This window comes from Chenopodium quinoa, unplaced genomic scaffold (assembly GCF_001683475.1).
Source record: "Chenopodium quinoa cultivar QQ74 unplaced genomic scaffold, ASM168347v1, whole genome shotgun sequence".
In the NCBI taxonomy this organism is placed as follows: Eukaryota; Viridiplantae; Streptophyta; class Magnoliopsida; order Caryophyllales; family Amaranthaceae; genus Chenopodium; species Chenopodium quinoa.
In genome coordinates this window covers 3706565-3726416 of record NW_018744633.1, presented here as the reverse complement: position 1 = coordinate 3726416, position 19852 = coordinate 3706565, and positions in this window count along the sequence as shown.

The window sequence follows — 19852 nt, the reverse complement described above, 5'->3', positions numbered from 1 at the left end:
GAGTATGAAATACTAGTATATATACCGAGTGTGGGGTACAACTTTCATGACTTGGTAGGTCGGTAAACAAATGATCTGACATGCATTAGACTGTTTCACTGAATAGTGAACAAATGCTCTGATCTAGGTGTTTGGATGCATGACCTTAATGAATAAATCACCCAAATTCAATTATACGAGTACTCCTAGTTTGTATTGATGAAGCCAAAAATGGAGTAAGATATATTGGCACAACAACCCATGCATTGCATACATGCTGCGCCTCGACGTAGCTGGCCATGCGCCTTAATTATCTATACCGAGTTAATTATTCTCCATGCATTTTCACCATGCTCCTAACTTAAAACGCAGCCAACCTAACTTGCATATTAGCACGGCCGTGCCATGCCTACTTTATTGCGTTTTTATAATATTACACATGTATGTTGTGCTACTTGACTGTCAAAAAAGTATGGCTACTCGTAATTTTCTACTGTATTTTATGGAAAAATTGTCAAACTGAGCGTTTTTGGAAAACAATTTCCCAAACAAGACGCGTGGCAAAACTATTTACCAAACTAAGCTTTCAGGGTAAAACGCCAACCAGGGTGGCGTTTTACCCTGGGCAATTTTTTTTTTTAATTTTTAGTCAAAGGTAAAACGCCATCAAGGGTGGCGTTTTACTGCTGGGCAAATTTTTTTAAAAAAAAGCATTTACACAAAAACGCTAACGCCGTTGGCGTTTTACTTTTAACACAAAAGCGCTAACGTCGTTGGCGTTTTAGAGTGTTGTGGTTGTTGCTGCTGTTGTTGTTGCAGCTCCTGTGGTTGTTGCTGTTGTTGTTGCAGCTCTTGTGGTTGTTGCTGCTGTTGCTGTGTAGCTGTGTTTGTGTGCAGAGATAAAACGCCAACCATGGTGGCGCTTTAGGGGGGTAAATTATTTTCAAAAAAATCACTCAGGGTAAAACGCCAACGGCGTTAGCGTTTTTGTGTAAATGTGTTTTTTTAAAAAAATTTGCCCAGCAGTAAAACGCCACCCTTGATGGCGTTTTATCCTTGACTAAAAATTAAAAAAAAATAAATGCCCAGGGTAAAACGCCATCCTGGTTGGCGTTTTACTCTGGAAGCTTAGTTTGGTAAATAGTTTTGCCACGCGTCTTGTTTGGGAAATTGTTTCCCAAAAACGCTTAGTTTGACAATTTTTCCGTATTTTATTTTAATATTATAGTGACAGAATCGTGCGTATGTTTTTTTATAGTATATAGCTTTATAAGTGATCTTATTGATCAAATTAAAGGTCTCGACAAGTGTCATGACTCACTCTTTTCACCCTATTTTCTTGTCTCTACACTACTAATAAGTGCTAACTATATATTTTAAGCCAAATACGAAGTATATTTTAATTGAGCCCTTAGTTTACTTAATTGCATATAAAAATAAAAACTCCCATTGCATTATCTTTGATTATTTATCCTTGCTTTAAAAAAAATTGAGAAATAACGTGTATAGTATACTATAAAATTGCTTCAATATATATATATATATATATATATATAGGGGAGGGATCCGGTAAGAACCCCTCCTTATGTAAGAACCCTAGTTATATAAGAACCAATCTCATCCGTAGGCATAGATTAGGATGAGCGGTCAAGATTAAAACAAAAAAAAAAAAACTCCCCTAAAACCCTCCCCAAACGTTCATAATTTTCTCTCTCCTCAAACTTTCAATCCTCTTTACTTTCTCTCTCCTCAAATCTTAAAATCTAGCCCAAATTGCTGCAAAACAACCTAAATTGCTCAAATCAGGTACGTTTTTCTTTGATTTTGTTCTAATTTTATGAATTTCACATGATATTCAAGTCGATTTTGTGCTTTCAATCGCATGATGTTTGCAAATTGGCGATTTTGATTTTTGCGATTTGATTTTCATGAATTTTGCATGAGTTAAAGCCGATTTCGTATGTTTTTCTTTTCGATTTTTAAATTTCTATGAAATTAGCATGATGTTCAAGTGGATTTTGTTTTTCTTTTCGATTTTTTTGAGTTCGATTTTTGAAAATTTAGGGCTCGAATTTAGGGTTCGATTTTTGTGGCTTTAGTGTTCGAATTTAGGGTTCAATTTTAGTTCGATTTTTGTTCGATTATTTTGTTCGATTTTTGCTCAATTTTAGTTCGAATTTTGCTTGATTTTAGTTCGATTTTGCTAATATTTTGATTTTTGTTCGATTTTGTTCGATTTAATTAGTTCAATTTATGTTCGAATTATTTTGTTCGATTTTTGTTGTTTGTTTTCTGTCGATTTCGAACAGGCTTGTATAATGTTCTAGACTCTTTTTTTTTTAAATTATGTTCTAAACTCATTCTATTATGTTCTATGTTTAAATTAATGGATAATAGTCTAAACTCTTTTTTAAAAAAAATTATGTTCTAAACTCATTCTATTATGTCTACGTTTAAATTAATGGATACCCGACAACATAATCATAATGGAGGTGGATCTTTGATTTTTACGATATATAATTCCACGTTTTAAAAGCATTGCTAAATGCTGCTGAATTATTCAATGGGAAAATGTATCGAAGAAAATTCAATAATAGAGCATCTAGAACAGAGACAACATAAAATCAGTTATCATCCCGACCCATCGCTTTCAATTCGTTCATAATACGATGTGACATTACAATCAAAGAGGAATCATAAAAAAGGCGTAAAATTAGAATGTTGTCAAAATTTTGATCAATTATACTAGAATGTTTGGTTTTGATAGTTCATTATTAGAGTTCATATGAGATTGCAAATAATATGAAGCATTTGCTAGTAGTTGCACAAATTTAGTCATTTAGGTTAGTTCATGTAAAAATAAGGGATTTGTTAAACATCGCCCACAAATTACTACATAAAGCCCACAAAATTAATATGATTTGACAGTTTTGCCCCTTTGTCAATTTTCTCTGAAAACGAAAATTTCACTCACCGAAAAATGTGGAGTCGTACGGGGACGGCGGGGGAGGCCGGAGATCCGGGGGACGACAAATGTCATCGGAAAAGATGGCTGGCGTCCGGAGGAGCCGCCACCACCGTGGCACCAGCGCCTGGCCGGGACGCCGCCACCATGGCGATGGCGCCTAGCCAGGACGCCTGTACCATGGTTGAGGCTTCCGGGCCAGGCGCCATACCCATGGTATTGGCGTCCCGGCTAAGCGCCACCACCATGGTGGCGGCGTCCCGGCCAGGCGCCGGTTCCAGGGTGGTGGTCCGGCCATTTTTTTTTTTATTTTTTTTTATTTTTTTTTTTTACCTTTAACTTGCTTAAAATTCAAAATAAAAAATTTTCTCAGTTACCAAAAAAAAAAAAAACAAAATATTAAAAAAACAAGAAATATTTTTTTCTCAATTTCCAACAAAAAAAAACACAATATTACACAAAAAAAAAGAAAACAAAAAATTATCAATTTCCAACAAAAAAAAACATGATATTACACAAAAATACAAAAAAAAATCTCAATTTCCAAAAAAAAAAAAATATTATACAAAAAAAAATTAAAAAAAAAATAACAAAACATTTCGGTTAGAGGCAATTTCGCTGTACATCAACTGACGCACCAAACCGTAGTTGTCTTCGCCCATTTGAAAAACATCAGCCACGACCCGGAATCCGCAGTTACCATCTCCGACTACATCATTCCACCCTTCCAAGTACGACATGATGATCGCAGGTATCCTTTCCTTGTACGGAAACTGATCAACATCTCCGCTGTATCTTCGTCAGAATCAAACCAGAACAGGTAACCACGTGATTGTGCCTGGTGTAGCAGCTGCTGTATAGGGTTCCTTCCCTCTGACCGTTCAAACCTGAGTTGTTGTCTGACGTTGTAGATGTGTCTTCGATTTGGATGGTCTTCTGGAAATTTCTCTAACACAGATGCTAATATTTTAGCAGGCTTGACTTGAGCATCACTCATTTCTTTCACAACTAGTTTCGCAGCAGGACTTAAGCCGCTCAGCTGTCGATGACCCTCTTCATATACTATCATCTCATGGTTGTGATACCCCCATTTAGAGTAACCAATCACTTCCCAACCGTCACGACTCCATAGTTGTCGATCTTTACTCTGAACTCACACCCACAACCTTTCCGCTTTGTATCAAACCGAGTGGCTGTACGAAAATCTCTTTCTTCTCTTTTGCGATAACGGTCACATCTCAAAATGCGATCCATTCTACCATCCCGTTGAGATTTATGAGTTACTACTACCAAGCAAAATCCAGCTGCAATTGCAACCTGTTTTGCCCAATCAATCGCCTGTTGAGCTTCTTCGAATGGACCATCATGTCCAAATATCCCATTGTAATCATTTCCGTCTCCACCATATTCCTGCATCAATTATATATTACAATAAATACATTTAACGGATAATACATTTAATTTCTATATCTACACAGAATTAACACAAAAAAAAAAACATAATTATATATAATCAAACTTAATTTTTATAAAAACCCAATTCGAATTTTCAAACTAAATTTAAAAATATACCATTTCGAATTTTCAAACTTAATTTTTAAAAAACCTATTTCGAATTTTCAAAATTAATTTAAAAAAAACCCATTTCGAATTTTTTTAAAAAATCATTTTCGATTTTTTTTTCAAAAAAATAAATAAATAAAAAACAACAACAAAATCAAAAAAGAAAAAAAACTTAATTTATAAGGGTGGCGTCTGCCAGGGCTGCCACAGCCACTGGACTGGCGCCTGGCAGGGTCGCCTCAGCCAGTAGAGTGGCGCCTGGCCAGGACGCCAGTCTGGTGGTCTGGGCGTCTAGGCTGGACGCCACTCTGGTGGTTCTGGCGTCTGGCTTGGACGTCCAGGCTACGGTTTGGGCGTCCATCCTAGGCGCCGGAGCCACTCCGACGGTAAACCGTGAATTTTAACGGTGACTTACCTCGTTTTCCGTCGACGACGACGTACCTCCGGCGTCCCCCGCATCTCCGGCCTGCCCTCCGGTCTCCCCCGGCGAGCCAGTACGGCTCCACATTTTTTAAACCGAGATTATTTCAATTTTAGAAAATGGGCATAATGGTCACACCAAATCATATTTGTGGGCTTTATATGGTAATTTGCGGGCGATATTTAGCGTTTCACAAAAATAAGAGTATTATAGTAAGATATTAGGTTAGCACTTGCAGTAGATAAATTTGCATAATATTTTATAGGAATGGAATCACTGGATGAACATCCAATTGTATATTTTCCTCTGTCAGACTGATGTAATTTACTTGATAACACTTCCTAGTAGTACTGTAGTAGTTGTGTTGGGTAATGTGTGAGCTATGGTGGTTGTTTTAGCAATAATGGAGGCATTTGAGTTTCTACATGTGATCGTTTTCCTCTACTTCTATGGGAGGGTAGTGTGTTGACCTATATCAAAAACCTATTAGCTCAAGTGGTAGAGCACTATGCAAACTGCATAGATGATGTAGGTTCGAATACTACATAGGCTATATTTATAAATAATTATATAAAAAAAACTTAATCATCGTTCTTTTCTTAGAATAAATTTAGAAAAAATTAGATCATAATTCATAATGTTATAATTTAGAACATAAGAAATAATTTTAGAACATAGGGAAAAAAATTAGAACATAGGCTCAAAAGATAGGTTTAGAACATATAAAGAATTGAAATTTAGAACATGGAAGAAAAAACTAAGAATATAGAAAATGATTTTGGAGCATAGGGGAAAAAAATTAGAACATAGGCTCCAATATAAGTTTAGAACATAGGAAAAAGTTTAGAACATAGATTAAAAAAAAAAAATTAGAACATGAAAATGTATAATTGAACATAAATCGGAAATCAAGCATAAATCTAAATTTAGAACATAGAAAAAAAAATTAGAACATAGGGAATAAATTTAGAACATAGGCTCAAAATATAGGTTTAGAACATAGAAAGAAATTTAGAACATACACGAAAAACTAAGAATATAGGAAATGATTTTAGAGCATAGGGGAAAAAATTATAACATAGGCTCACAATATAAGTTTAGAACATATGCAAAAGTTTAGCACATAGACAAATTTTTTTGAACATAGACAAAAAATTTAGAACATGAAAATATAAAATCGAACATAAATCGAAAATCAAGCTTTTTATGTTCTAACTTTTTTCTGCTTATGTTCTAAATTTTTGTTTGCTTATGTTCTAAATTTTTTTTTGCTTATGTTCTAAAAAGTTTCCTATGTTCTAAATTTTTATTCTATGTTCTAAATACAAACTCTTCAAAATTACAGAAATGTCATTACTAAGGGATCATTTTAGATGGTTGGATCAAAACAAATAAAGGGTTAAGACTGGTTCTTATATAAGATTGGGTTCTTATATAGAGGAGGGTTCTTACATAAGTCTTCCTATATATATATATATATATATATATATATATATATATATATATATATATTGTAAAATAAATGTCTATATGTTACATTAATGGCTTTGTATGGGCATGAATTATTTGAGCATGAATTTTTTTTTCATTTTTATGTAAAAAAACGTGGTAGACATATTGATCGAATTGGTTGACAACAACATAATATGCTTGTAACTAAGTTGTAAAATTAATAATAACCTTTACTGATTATGTTATGTCATTAACATGGATTATTATCTAATTGGTTCATCAATCTAATCACTTCAACTTCAAGAAATAAAGACTGTCATAATCCAAATTACTTCATCATTTATTCTACTTTAAAATGAGTAGTGGAGTAGTAAGTTTTAAATGTGTCATTTACAACATTTCCACATCAAAAATAACTCTAAATACAATTAATATTCTGAATTTTGTAACTATTTATAGTAAGAAATGTATTAAGAAAAGGACCGTACATACCTTAGGTTATAGTTTCAACTAACTTCATAGTAAAAATGTAAAATTTAAACTTTGTAATCAATTCAATATAGTACGACTACTATGTATTAACGTCACATACATAATTTATGCATGAACCACGCTACGATGACAAGCTCTGAATTTTTTACAATTGGGATTATTTGAGAGAGATTTTGCATTCATTTCACACCCTTTATTCCTTTTCAACTTCCTTCACAAAAAAAAAAAAAAAAAAAAAAAAAAAAAAAAAAAAAAAAAATCCTTTTCAACTTTCTAACCAAATTAAAGGCTACAAATTGGACCATTAATTCACTACACCTCACCTAAATAAATTTGTGTTATATAATCATGGATAAACACCACAAAATTCTCCCCTCGATATATAATTGTTGAAACCTCGTTGTACTACTTGTGAGTTGTTGCACATTATTGCAAAAAAAAATCTTGTTATTGCGGATGGACTTATTACTGTTACTTTGTATCACCAATTTGTTTTAGAATCTAACCTCATTTAAACTTATATGTGGATTAAATACTCCTTTTCGGCTCACCCTAGTTGCAATTCATATTTTTTTAGGAATTAGCTAGGACCACCTTAGCTTATAAAAATATCAGGTATTCAATTATTTAGTACGGAGTAACTTATGTGAGACAGATGTGAAGTGGTACAGTTGTGAACTTCTCTTGTTCCATAAATTGAACAAAATCTGCTTTCTTTCATTCTAAAAAAGAAAGGAAAATTAAAGGAGTGAAAGGTCAATTCATACTTTATATTCTCAAATTATATGAGGATGAAAATTATACATGTAACGTTTAGTTTCCATGCATGGTGGAAATATCGAATGTGAATGTGTGATTAAGCGGATTACATGAATAAGATTCTAAGCACCTTCTAAAGTTGTGTACCTATTTTATAAAAACGTGTCAATTTTATTTATTTTATTTTCATTTATTTTAGACAATAGTATTAATTTTGATAAGCATTAATATTTAATTAACAATATTTAAGTTTAAATTTATAATTAATATAAGTTATAACGAAATCTAATAAGTTCAAATAATTAATTTTAAAAAAAGTTATGTTATACTCCACGAGAGTACTAGAGCTGTCAAAAGTTAATCCGACTCGAAATACCGACTCAAATCCGATTATTAACTGACCCATCTGAACCCGAAAAATGATGACCCAAACCCGACCTGACCCGACCAGAAACCAACCCTAGGCCAGGAGTACCATTGGCTGGGTGGAACCATCCAATTTGAATTTAAACGGCCAATTTACTGGTTTACAACTTGCACCGATTTCATTAACACTACAAAAAAAAATCAATATAGCATCAACTAAAATTTGTTGCTATTCACCAAAAATCCGTTGCCAACTGTATTTAGCAACGGGTTGGAAACAAAAATTTGTTGTTGCTAAAAGGCTTGTTGCCATGGGATTTTGGCTACCAGTTGCAAAGCAATTTTGTTGCAATATTGCATCAATTTAAATATAGTTTCCATGATTGTTGCTGTTTTTGGTGCATTCGTTGCCAACTTTGGCAACAGATTACCATTGGTCGTTGCTAAAATTAGCAACAAATTATTAATCTTAGTTCCTAAAATAGCAATAAAATATTAATTTTGGTTCCTAAAAATAGCAACAAATTATTGAAGTTGGTTCATGAAAACAGCTACAAATCATAAATATTGGTTGCTATCAACATTACGAGACAAAAACCCAATCCCTATTAGCAATTCGGTTCAACCCGATCCCGGCCTTTACCAATCAGTCTCAGAATTGCATTTAGTAGGAGTCAAACTTGTGACCTCAAAGTCAGATGGTGAATCTCTTACCAATTATACCAAGTACTATTTATTTACTTCTATGCATATAACTTATAATAAGTGAACGAAATATTAGAGACGAAATTGAAAATTTTGTCTCCAAAATAGGGACAAAATCAAAAGTCCGTCTCTAAATTAGAGACGAAATTAAAATCCGTCTCTATTTGATGTCACTATAGCAACAAATAATTTTATACATTATAGCAAAAAGCGGCCTACATATAAATTAACAGCAATATGTAACATAACTCGTTTCCAATGGCAACAAATAAAATAATACGTTATCAATTAGCAACAATAATTTAGAAGACTTGTTTTTAATGGAAACAATTCAAATTCATTGCCTTTGTTTGTTTCTAAATCAATACAGATAAAACATTTGTTGTCATAGTTTGCTACTATCTGGCAACAAAAGAAAAATATGATGGCATCTAGTAACAACTAGTAAGACAATTTGTTTTAAAAAGCAACAAATCAAAAACATGTAGCCATTGTTTATTAAAAAATTAAAGCATAAAATGTCGCTTTTAATTAGGCAATGAAAAAATTTAGATTCGTTGCTATTTAGCAACGTTTTAAAAATTTGTTGCCAAACTTAGTTGCTAAAAAGCTTTTATTTTTGTAGTGTAACTCAAGCCTACCTGTAACACCCTAGAAATTCTTTTCTTTCAAAATACATGTTTTGCCCTTTTTAAAAATTTAAATAGGAATATCTAAGATATTACCGCCACCGTGAAAACGGCTAAGGCAACCATCAAAGACACACAGCGGAAGACTAACTTCAAAACCGTTCAAAACAAGTCAACTTGAAAAGTCAACCAACGAAAGTAAAGTCAAAACCAAAGTCAAACGAAGTAAAATAAAACCATCCTACAACTTGGAACCATTGTAGGCCCTTATTAAAACCAAACCGACTTTAAAACTTTTGCGTTAGTCATGCATGATAATAATATCATAAATAATTAAAGCGTTAAACACATCATATACTTATAGAAACTAGCATGATTCGCTCTTCACCCATGCCCATTCATGAATATGCTTCATCACCTGAAAACCTCCTCTCTACTTGTCCCCACTACTCGCCATTAGAAAATGGGTCGTCGTAGGGCCAAAGTAAAGACATGGCCAAACACACAAACACACATAATCAGCAAAGCTAAGTACATAAGCGTAATTAAACACACTAACATGCTTTCACCTATCAACATACACTTACCTCATTGCACTTGTTTACACGCACACACAACAATCAACAAGACACAATGACTAGACACTAATTAATTCATTTAGCGTTGATTACGCATCGAACGGGTTTCCACCTCCTAACCTCTCCCAAATAAATTTGAGGTTAACTGACACGGGAGCTAACCGTGCCAGCGACAAAACCACTCAAAGGTGGCGGAATTCCTGCGCATAATAATAAATAAAAAAAAGGAATATACAGCGTCCTGTACTCCATTAGAAGTTATGGTTAAATATAAAACCCCATAATTCCCCCCCATTGTTCATACTCAAGGTATATACGTTCCAAGAGTTTTGGTGCATAATCTCTTTCACTTTACGTTATTAACATATTATTAGACTTGGTGATGACTCTCAAAGCACAATAAGTCAACCAACAATAATTATTCAATTAAACAAACATACCAATTTAATTCTTGAATAGTTAGTGACCACATATTATTTATTGTTGAACCCTTTTTAATTCTACCTCAGTGTCAAAGACACCTTAAACACATGATGCGCCAAAAATCCTATCCCTCGGTGTTAAAACACCTTAAGTGCACAAAGGCACCAATATACAATTTATTCCTTGTGTACATAGACACTTATATAGCTCCTTCCTCATGCTTAAAGCATCAATAAAAATTATTTGAACCATAATAAAATTCCTTTTCAATATTCCAAACATAATTAAACATGTAGTTTAATTAATCATGCCTTCTAACATGCCATAAATAAAAATGTGGTTCAAACACAACATGCCCAAAATATAATCTTCCAATCTATAACCATCACAAATAATTCATGCTTCCCAATTCAATCGCAAACATCATAAATTCACAATTCCATACATAAACTTTAGCATGATACTACTGTAATTAATTGAAATCAAACCTAGCATGATTCTACATCACCAAAATATGCTAAGTACGCGTACGTACCTCAAATAAGCCCTTAAAGTAGCCGATTACACTACAACAATTCCCGAACCAAGTCTCCTACATAAAGGGACAATAATACTATATTAATTATTCTTGTATACACAATTTTCAGCAACTTAAACACACTTTAAATAACTTATAATAATCTGAAAATTATTTAAAAACCCCTAATTAAACTCCTTTTTAATGGATGATCACACTCTTTTATTAAAAATCACAATTATACTACTTTAAATAAAATTCCAACATTTTAAACTAATCAAAAATCCTTTAAAACTTCATCAAAATACATCTTTATACTTAAATTATCCATAAAAACATTAAATTGTCTCTTACCTCTTTTAAACTCAAAGATAAAATTTAAAGCATAAAAAAAACTTCGTTAAAAATCAAAAACTGCTCGAAAATCGTATTTAGAGGCTGAATTTGGCCACTAAAGGGTAGTGAGTTTTCTATCAAAATCGGAGGAGTTTAGAACCTGATCGGGATTAAAACGAGATTAATATTAACGAACGGAAATCTAATTATTAAAACATGAATTTGCGTGTTCAAAATAAATCTGGAATTAAGTTAAACTAATAAGTAGTTATAATCACCAAAATTTCAAAACATCATTACTATAAAAGCCCTAAATCAATTATTCATAAAAACCCCTAAAATCATGATTTTCAATAATTAAAAACCCTAGGTTATAAAATTTACAAAATCTGAAAATTATAAAGTTCAATCATCAAAATACAATTTGATACTAATTAAATTAATTTCAAACAATAAAATCAAAACCCATAAATCAATAATTATAATTACACAAATTAATAAAACAAATGAGAGAGAAAATAAGACTAACCGTGGGAAATTTTTGGGGATCCATGGGGTATTTATAGAGTAGAAAGTGTAGGGTTAAATTTGGGCTTATAAAAATGTGGGCTTGAGTTATGGGATAGGGCTTAAGTTATGGGTTTTGGAATGGGTTATTCCAATAAGAGTATGTAGGAATAATTTACATTGCCCAATAATTAATAAATGTTTGGCCCAAAACATATTTTACTTTTATAAAACTTTATATTTAAAATACTTTAACCCTTTAGAATATTTAATTAAAATACTTGAGCCCTTGACAATACATTTTATTAATACTTAAATACTTTATAAAAATACATAAAAATACGGAGTATTACACTACCACGAACATTTATGACGACAAATAATGATCATATATGGTTCCAAACAGCATTATATGACCCCGAGATGTATCCTTTAGAATTTCAAGACTTTTTGACACCGGGCCCCGAAACCTCTAAAATTTTTCAAAAAACATGGATATTAGTTTTCAATTTTTGAATTTTTTGACTTTTTTCGTCCGGATATAAAAATTGCCGAAATGTTTACCATGGTCCCTAATACCCTCCGAGAGTCCAATTGGGTGGGTGGAACCATCAATTTGCCTTTAAACGGCCAATTTACCGGTTTATTACTTAATTGCACCGATTTCATTAATTCAATTCAAGCCTACCATGAACATTTATGACAACATATAATGATCATTTATGGTTCCAAACGGCATTATTTGACCCCAAGATATATCCTCTAAAATCTTACTTCTTTTCGACAGCGAGCCGTGAAACCTTCGAAATTTCCCAAAAATCATGGATATTAGCCTTCAATCTTGGAATTTTTGACTTTTTTTTTCGAACGAAAATAAAAATTTCCGAAATGTATACCATGGTCCCTAATACCCTCCGTGAGTCCAATTAGGTGGGTGGAACCATCCAATTTGCCTTTAAACGACCAATTTACCGGTTTACAACTTGTGCCGATTTCATTAACTCAAGCCTACCACGAACATTTATGACAACAAATAATGATCATATATGGTTCCAAAAAGCATTATATGACTCCGAGATGTATCCCCTAAAATTTCAATATTTTTCGACACCGGGCCCCGAAACCTCCAAAATTTCTCAAAAAACGTGGATATTAGTCTTCAATTTTGGAATTTTTTTACTTTTTTTCGCCCGGAAATAAAAATTACCGAAATTTTTACCATGGTCCCTAATATCCTCCGGGAGTCCAATTGGGTGTGTGGAACCATTCAATTTGCTTTTAAACGACCAATTTACCGGTTTACAACTTGCACGGATTTCATTAACTCAAGCATACTACGAACATTTATGACAACATATAATGATCATATATGGTTTCAAACGCCATTATATGACCCCGAGATGTATCCCCTAATATATCAAGACTTTTCTGCACTTGGTCCCGTAACCTCCAAAAATTTTTAAAAAGCGTGGATATTAGCCTTCAATTTTGGAATTTTTTGACTTTTTCGCCCGGAAATAAAAATTGCCGAAATGTTTACCATGGTCCCTGATACCCTCCGAGAGTCCAATTGGGTGGGTGGAACCATCCAATTTACCTTTAAACGACCAATTTACCGGTTTACAACTTGCACCGATTTCATTAACTCAAGCCTACAACGGACATTTATGACTACATATAATAATCATATAGGGTTCCAAACGGCATTAAATGACCCCGACATGTATCCCCTAGAATTTCAAGACTTTTTGATACCGGGCCCCGAAACCTCCAAAATTTCTCAAAAAGCGTGGACATTAGCCTTCAATATAATTTTAGAATTTTTTTGACTTTTTATTGCCCGAAAATAAAATTTGGCGAAATGTTTACCATGGTCCTTAATACCCTACGGGAGTCTAATTGGGTGTGTGGAACCGTCCAATTTGTTGTTAAACGGCTAATTTACCGGTTTACAACTTGCACCGATTTACCGGTTTACAACACAATTTAATTAACTTGCACCGAACCCGACTTGAAACGAAATTGACCCTAACCTTTTTTAACCCGTCCAAACCCGAATTTAACCTGACTTGTTACTAACCTAACCTCAATTCAACCTGACCCGTTCCTAACCCGATCTGAATTTAACCCAACCTGTTACAAATCCGACCCGAAATCAACCCAACTTGTTAATGAACTGACCCAAATTCAACCTGACTTGTTATTGACCCGACCGAATTTTTACCAGAGCTATTACTCACCCGACCCAAAAATTCAACCCGATATGTTATTAACCCGACTCGAAATTAACACAACTTGTTATTGACCCTACCTAAATTCCACCCAAATTATTCCTGACCCGATTTCAAATCACCTTAAATGCAATTTAGACTACTTTATTATTGTTGATCAAAGCATTTTGTCTAGGGAGACTAAGTCGGTCCAGGCCAGCAAAAAAAAGGAGCATCATCCTCAAATTTAAGAGTTAAATATAGTATATATTTGTTGTTGTATGGTCAAAGGAGGTAATTATCTTCCTAAATTATAGACTATAGTTCCCTAGTATATTGTCAAATATATTATAGTCAAAGGATATAATTAGCTTGATAAAAATGATAATTATCTATTTATAGTTAGTTGAACCCGAATATGACCTGACTTGGTAATGACCCCGACCTGATTGTAACCTGCAAATTATTGACTTGAACATAACCCGACTTGAATCCGAGAATGACCCGACTTGGAAATGACCCAACCTGATTATAACCCGCAAATTATTAATTTGAACCGAACCCGACTTAAACCTGAGAATGACCCGACTTGAAAATGACCCGACCTGATTATAATCCGCAAATTATTGACTTGAACCGAACCCGACTCAAACCAAAGAATGACCCGACCTGATTTTAACCCGCAAATTTATTGACTTGAACCGAACCCGAGAATTACCCTAACCCGTTTTAACCCGTGAAAATCCAAATTAAACCGACCTATTGTTCACCTGACCTATTATTAACCCGACCCAAACCCGATAAGAAGTATGACCCGACATGACCCGACTCAAGCATGAACCAACCCAAACCCGACCCGCGTAGGTTATGGAATTAATCCGAATTGACCATACCCGAGTTGACTCGACCTACTCTTACCCGACCCAAAGTCGATCTGTTTACCCGAATTGACAGTTCTAGAGAGTACTACTATACTTACATTGCATACGCATTTAACTATATTACAAGTTACAACATACTCTGACTAAGTATTTAATGTTTTAAATGTTCTTAATTAATGAGCAATTAATACTTAAAGCATGTTCTGATTGATTGAACTGAGCTGAAATAAATTTAACTTATTGGAGTTGAACTGAACTGGACTGAACTGAATAGAACTGAATATTTTATGAGAGAAAAAAAATTAAAAACTGAACAAAATAATTAATCTGAAGAGAACAAACCTTCATTAAGTATCAACGTTTCATCATTTCTAATAAGTTGCCTAAATGCAAGACAATTACCCGACATAATTATAAATGTGACTGCCAAAATTAGTTGACATCTTATAGTACTTAATGTCTTAATGAAGTCCAAAAAACTACTGTACAGTATTAAAGTTAAATGAGAGTGCCAGAACAGCCATGTTGTTTGAGGTGTGAAAACTACAGTAATGCTCAATTATGATGTCTAAATCTCTCATTTAATCACTTAGCAAAGTATCATAGTCAAATATCTTAGCTTAAATAAATACACTTTACATTATTCTGGCAACTAATTGTCCACAATATCTATTTCGTCAACGAGATTCACGTTACTTAATTGAGGACAAAACCGTCCATATCAAATTTCTCCCACTTGCAAAATTCAAACCACCCTAAAATGGAATTTGGGATTTGATTGTCATCACCTTAATATTCGTTTGGTTTAATATTCTCACCCTATTCATACTAGCCTTAGGTCTACGGTTTTCTTTGGTAATTATAAAAAAAAATATTCAATTTTTTATAATTGTTTATTTATTTGTAATAATATGGTAAATTTAGGGATTTTTATAAAGGTAATGCTATATGCAACCCTTAGGCTGCATATAAACATTTAATATACTTCCTTTTTTAATATTCAGTTGAAAATTTATCGACAAATTCACGAGTAAATCGATGTAATAAATGTTTATTAATTGTCAATTATTTCCATTTTTATCTTTTTATATGCAGTCCTTAGGGATGTATATATCTTTTTCTTTTTTAATTAAAAAACTAATAGTAAAAAAAAATGCTATGAGATTTTTTTGTTTATTATTGCTCAAATACTTGAAAGTACTATTAAAAAAAAAAAAACTTGAAAGTAGGGTTGTATGTAGGGGGTAAGGTAAGGGGATCCCTACCTCGAAGAGTCTAAGTAAATTAAAGTACCCTCAATTGGAAAGGTTATAACCCTATAAATATAGTCGTAGGATCGATTTTTTTTTTAAAAAAAAACTCTTACCAAGCCAAGTAGGTGAAGCTTCGTCTTGTAAAAAAAAATGATTCTAATTTCTAAATTGCTATAAGAATACCTTTAATTTGTCTAATTAATTTCTCGATATTATATATCATTCGTACAACTTTGTTTTTATACTATTTACTTACTAGAGTAGTGTAGCTTAAACCATACTTTAATTATTGCAACTACTTCTTATATTCAAAATATTTATTATCAATATCGTCATGTACAATACAACACACCTTTAGAATGTTAATTAATGTTGAAACTCTAAATTATCAACGTACTATAATGTAAATAGGTAATTGAAAATTACATTTTGATGTAAGTACGTAAATTACATATGTTATGATAGCTATAAAATTGATATAAATTAACTATATGCATGCATCGAATTTGTAAACAGAGAACGTTATGATTATTATTTGTACTAATACCTAACCTTTTCAATTGAATTAAAATGATGATGGTGATTTGGTGATTATTATAAATTTATAATGAAAGAATATATAAAGAAATCAGGATTTTCACGTGGTAAGATTATTTAAAGGTTAAAAAAAAATGAAATTTACTGTAATTATTTAATTTATAATCTCTCTCTCTCCTTCAAAGTCATAAGCCATGAAGTCTAAGGTTGAATAACAAGAAAAAGTACATCAAGCCAATTATATAAATGTAAAATATTATTGATCAAATTTTCAAAGATCACTTTGAGATCAAAAGACTCATGAAAATGATATTAATTATATAAATAATATGGAATTTTGACTATAATCATGTTACCTTACTTTGTTTATAATATAACTTAATTAAAAAAGGTGAAGTGCAAGTCAATATCGAGTAGTCTAATACCATGACAAATTAGGGAGAAGAGAATATAATAGCTTTTGTATTGCTGGATTATTATATTATTCATCAATAGGTTGAGTATTTATACAAAACCTAAGCTCATAAGATAGGAAACAATCTTCCTAAAAGATATACGTCTAACCATAAACCCTAAAGATATATTCTCAAAATAATATCTTAACATAAATATCCTAATTAAATATATTATTCTTTTAAATGATATTTACGGAAAATATATCACACATATATTTTCCGATATCTCTAACAATAATACATTAATACAATACGTACTCTATCTTATTTGTTAATGCATGTTTAAGTATGAACAGCATCTTTAAGTTCTACCTTACGTTGCTTAACCTATCTTAAACAAACCTTGTTAATTAAATTCATTGTTATAATTGACACACTAGGATATTTGCAATTGTAACTATTTGGCTAATAAATGCTCCATATAATATACTACATCTGTTTTATAAAGTCTTAACATTTTCTATTAAAGTAAGAAAGTTTTGATCATATTTGGTGTTATTTTTTTTAAAAAAATAATACTCCATAAAAGTTAAGAAAAAAATCCTAACCATACCTCAACCCTCATAGTTTTTTAATTTGGTATTTCGAATAGACACTTTGATAGCGAGGAAGTAAGGGTAAAGGATCTGATCTCCACCCTCAAAGTATTATTAGTGGGGATTGAATCTAGGGCTGATTAAATACATACATTAAAATGACAACACATTTTTAAAAAAGAAAAATGCTAACGAACGCCCCAGGGGCGTTGGATAAGCTAGTTAAAAGTGGAAAGATTAAATTAAAATTAACATTAATTATACCGATCGACGTATGGTTTTATCATGCTTTCCCAAATTAATACCACTTTATTTAAGATTATAAATTATTATCTAACGCCTCGGGGTGTTCGCTGGCAAAATTTTTTAAAAATACATTACAAAATCAAAGGCCAATATCAATTTTTTTGGTGCTTATAAATGATAATCTTTCATATTTAAGCCTCTTATAAATGGACTTGTATTTATTACAGTATTATCATTACTCCACAACTCATCCACATGTTTATGTAACCCCACATTGAATTAACAATGTATTTATTTATTTATTCATTAAAAAAGAAAGATCCAGATGTATTCCCACGTGGCATCTCATATCTTTTGCCCTATTTTTGAAGCTTAATAAGCAATTAATATACACAATTGAAATCCCTATTTTTATTACTCTTATTCGATAACCAAATGATATATATTGACCCATGAATCCATAACTATTAACAAAGTCTACGCATAATTAATAGCATCAGAGATTGTTGGGATCTGAATTTAATTTTTCAACCTCCTAATTGACCCAAGTGGTCTTGGGTCAAGTCCAACCATTCATCACACAAATTAGAATCTCTAGTAAACCAAGTTGCTTGGAATAATAAATCCCATGATAAACTGTACTAAGGTGCGTTCTCTTAAACTTATTTTCATTTCAGTTCAATTCAACTCAGCTTCAATAAATTCAGTTCAATAAATCAGAACAGACTCAGGTTAAAGTATATGTTTTAAAATAAACATATTTTACTACTTATTACTACTACATAATTAAAAGTGTGTCGACGTGCTTTAATTTTGTCATACAATTAGTTGTACCTTGTATGGTATAATCAAGGTTAATAATTTGTTAATTTGCTAATGTGCAAGAGCATCAAATAAGCAAATTAAATGAAGGTTGTATCATATATGGATGTTTTGATCAATGACTTAACCCCACTTAAAGGGCATTCATTGCCAGATTTGTCACATATTTTCTAGATGTGATCAACATCGGCAAAACTTGCTAGCCCGGCTTGAAAATAGCTAAGGCGGGTTTGGACAAGCCTAAAATCACATTTTTTTTAGTTACTCCCTTCATCCCTAAAATAGCTATATGGCTCTTTGAATTTTAATTTACAACGAACTGCAAGCCAAACAAATTGATACCATTAATGTGTTATACTAAAGTAGTGAAGGACTAAACTATAGTGCATTGACTAAACATGCACCCATTAAATTTCTGAATCACGTAGTCTTTTTCATTTTCATTTAAGAAAATATATACTTAATTTACCACCTTAATTTCTGATATTTTAGCTTGCAAAGTTGCAATTCAAGCCTCATTTAATTAATTAAGCTCCTTTTACACAATTTATTTTACCAAAAATTATATTCCATGATTCTTGCTTTTTCCCCCCCCCCCCCTCTCAAAGACACAAATAGCCATTACACCAAGTAGAATCTAACGCAAATGTGCATGCATGCATCAATTCAATGGTAATTAGGTATTAGGAATGAAGACTATATTTATTCTAAAAAGTTCTTAACGTCACCTTTAAATTATATAATAAGTACTCCCGTAAACAAATTAATTTTGGGAAATTTAGTCAAGCTTTAAAATTATTTAGTATCATTTTATACGGATTATTAAAAATAAAATTAATAAATAATAATTAAAAAAAAGGTAAGAAGGAATTATCATATGCTTTAAAATTATATGGATAATAATGTATATTTTTGCATTCATAAGATGACAAGCAATTGTTTTTTTTTTGGGCGATTGGTCGGTTGGGATAGGAGAAACTAGAAAAAGTACACTTTATAAACTATATTTTCATAGTTTCATCTTCTATCATAAAAGTGAATAAATTAAAAAGGAATATTACCCAATAATGGTGGTAGATTACTAGATTAGTAGACGTATTATGCATGGTTCAAATATAAAAGTTCGTGGTCCAATTTTTTTTAACAAAAATATCGATCACATGAATACATTTATGACGTGTATATGACATTTCATCCAATTACTCAACAACTCAATAATA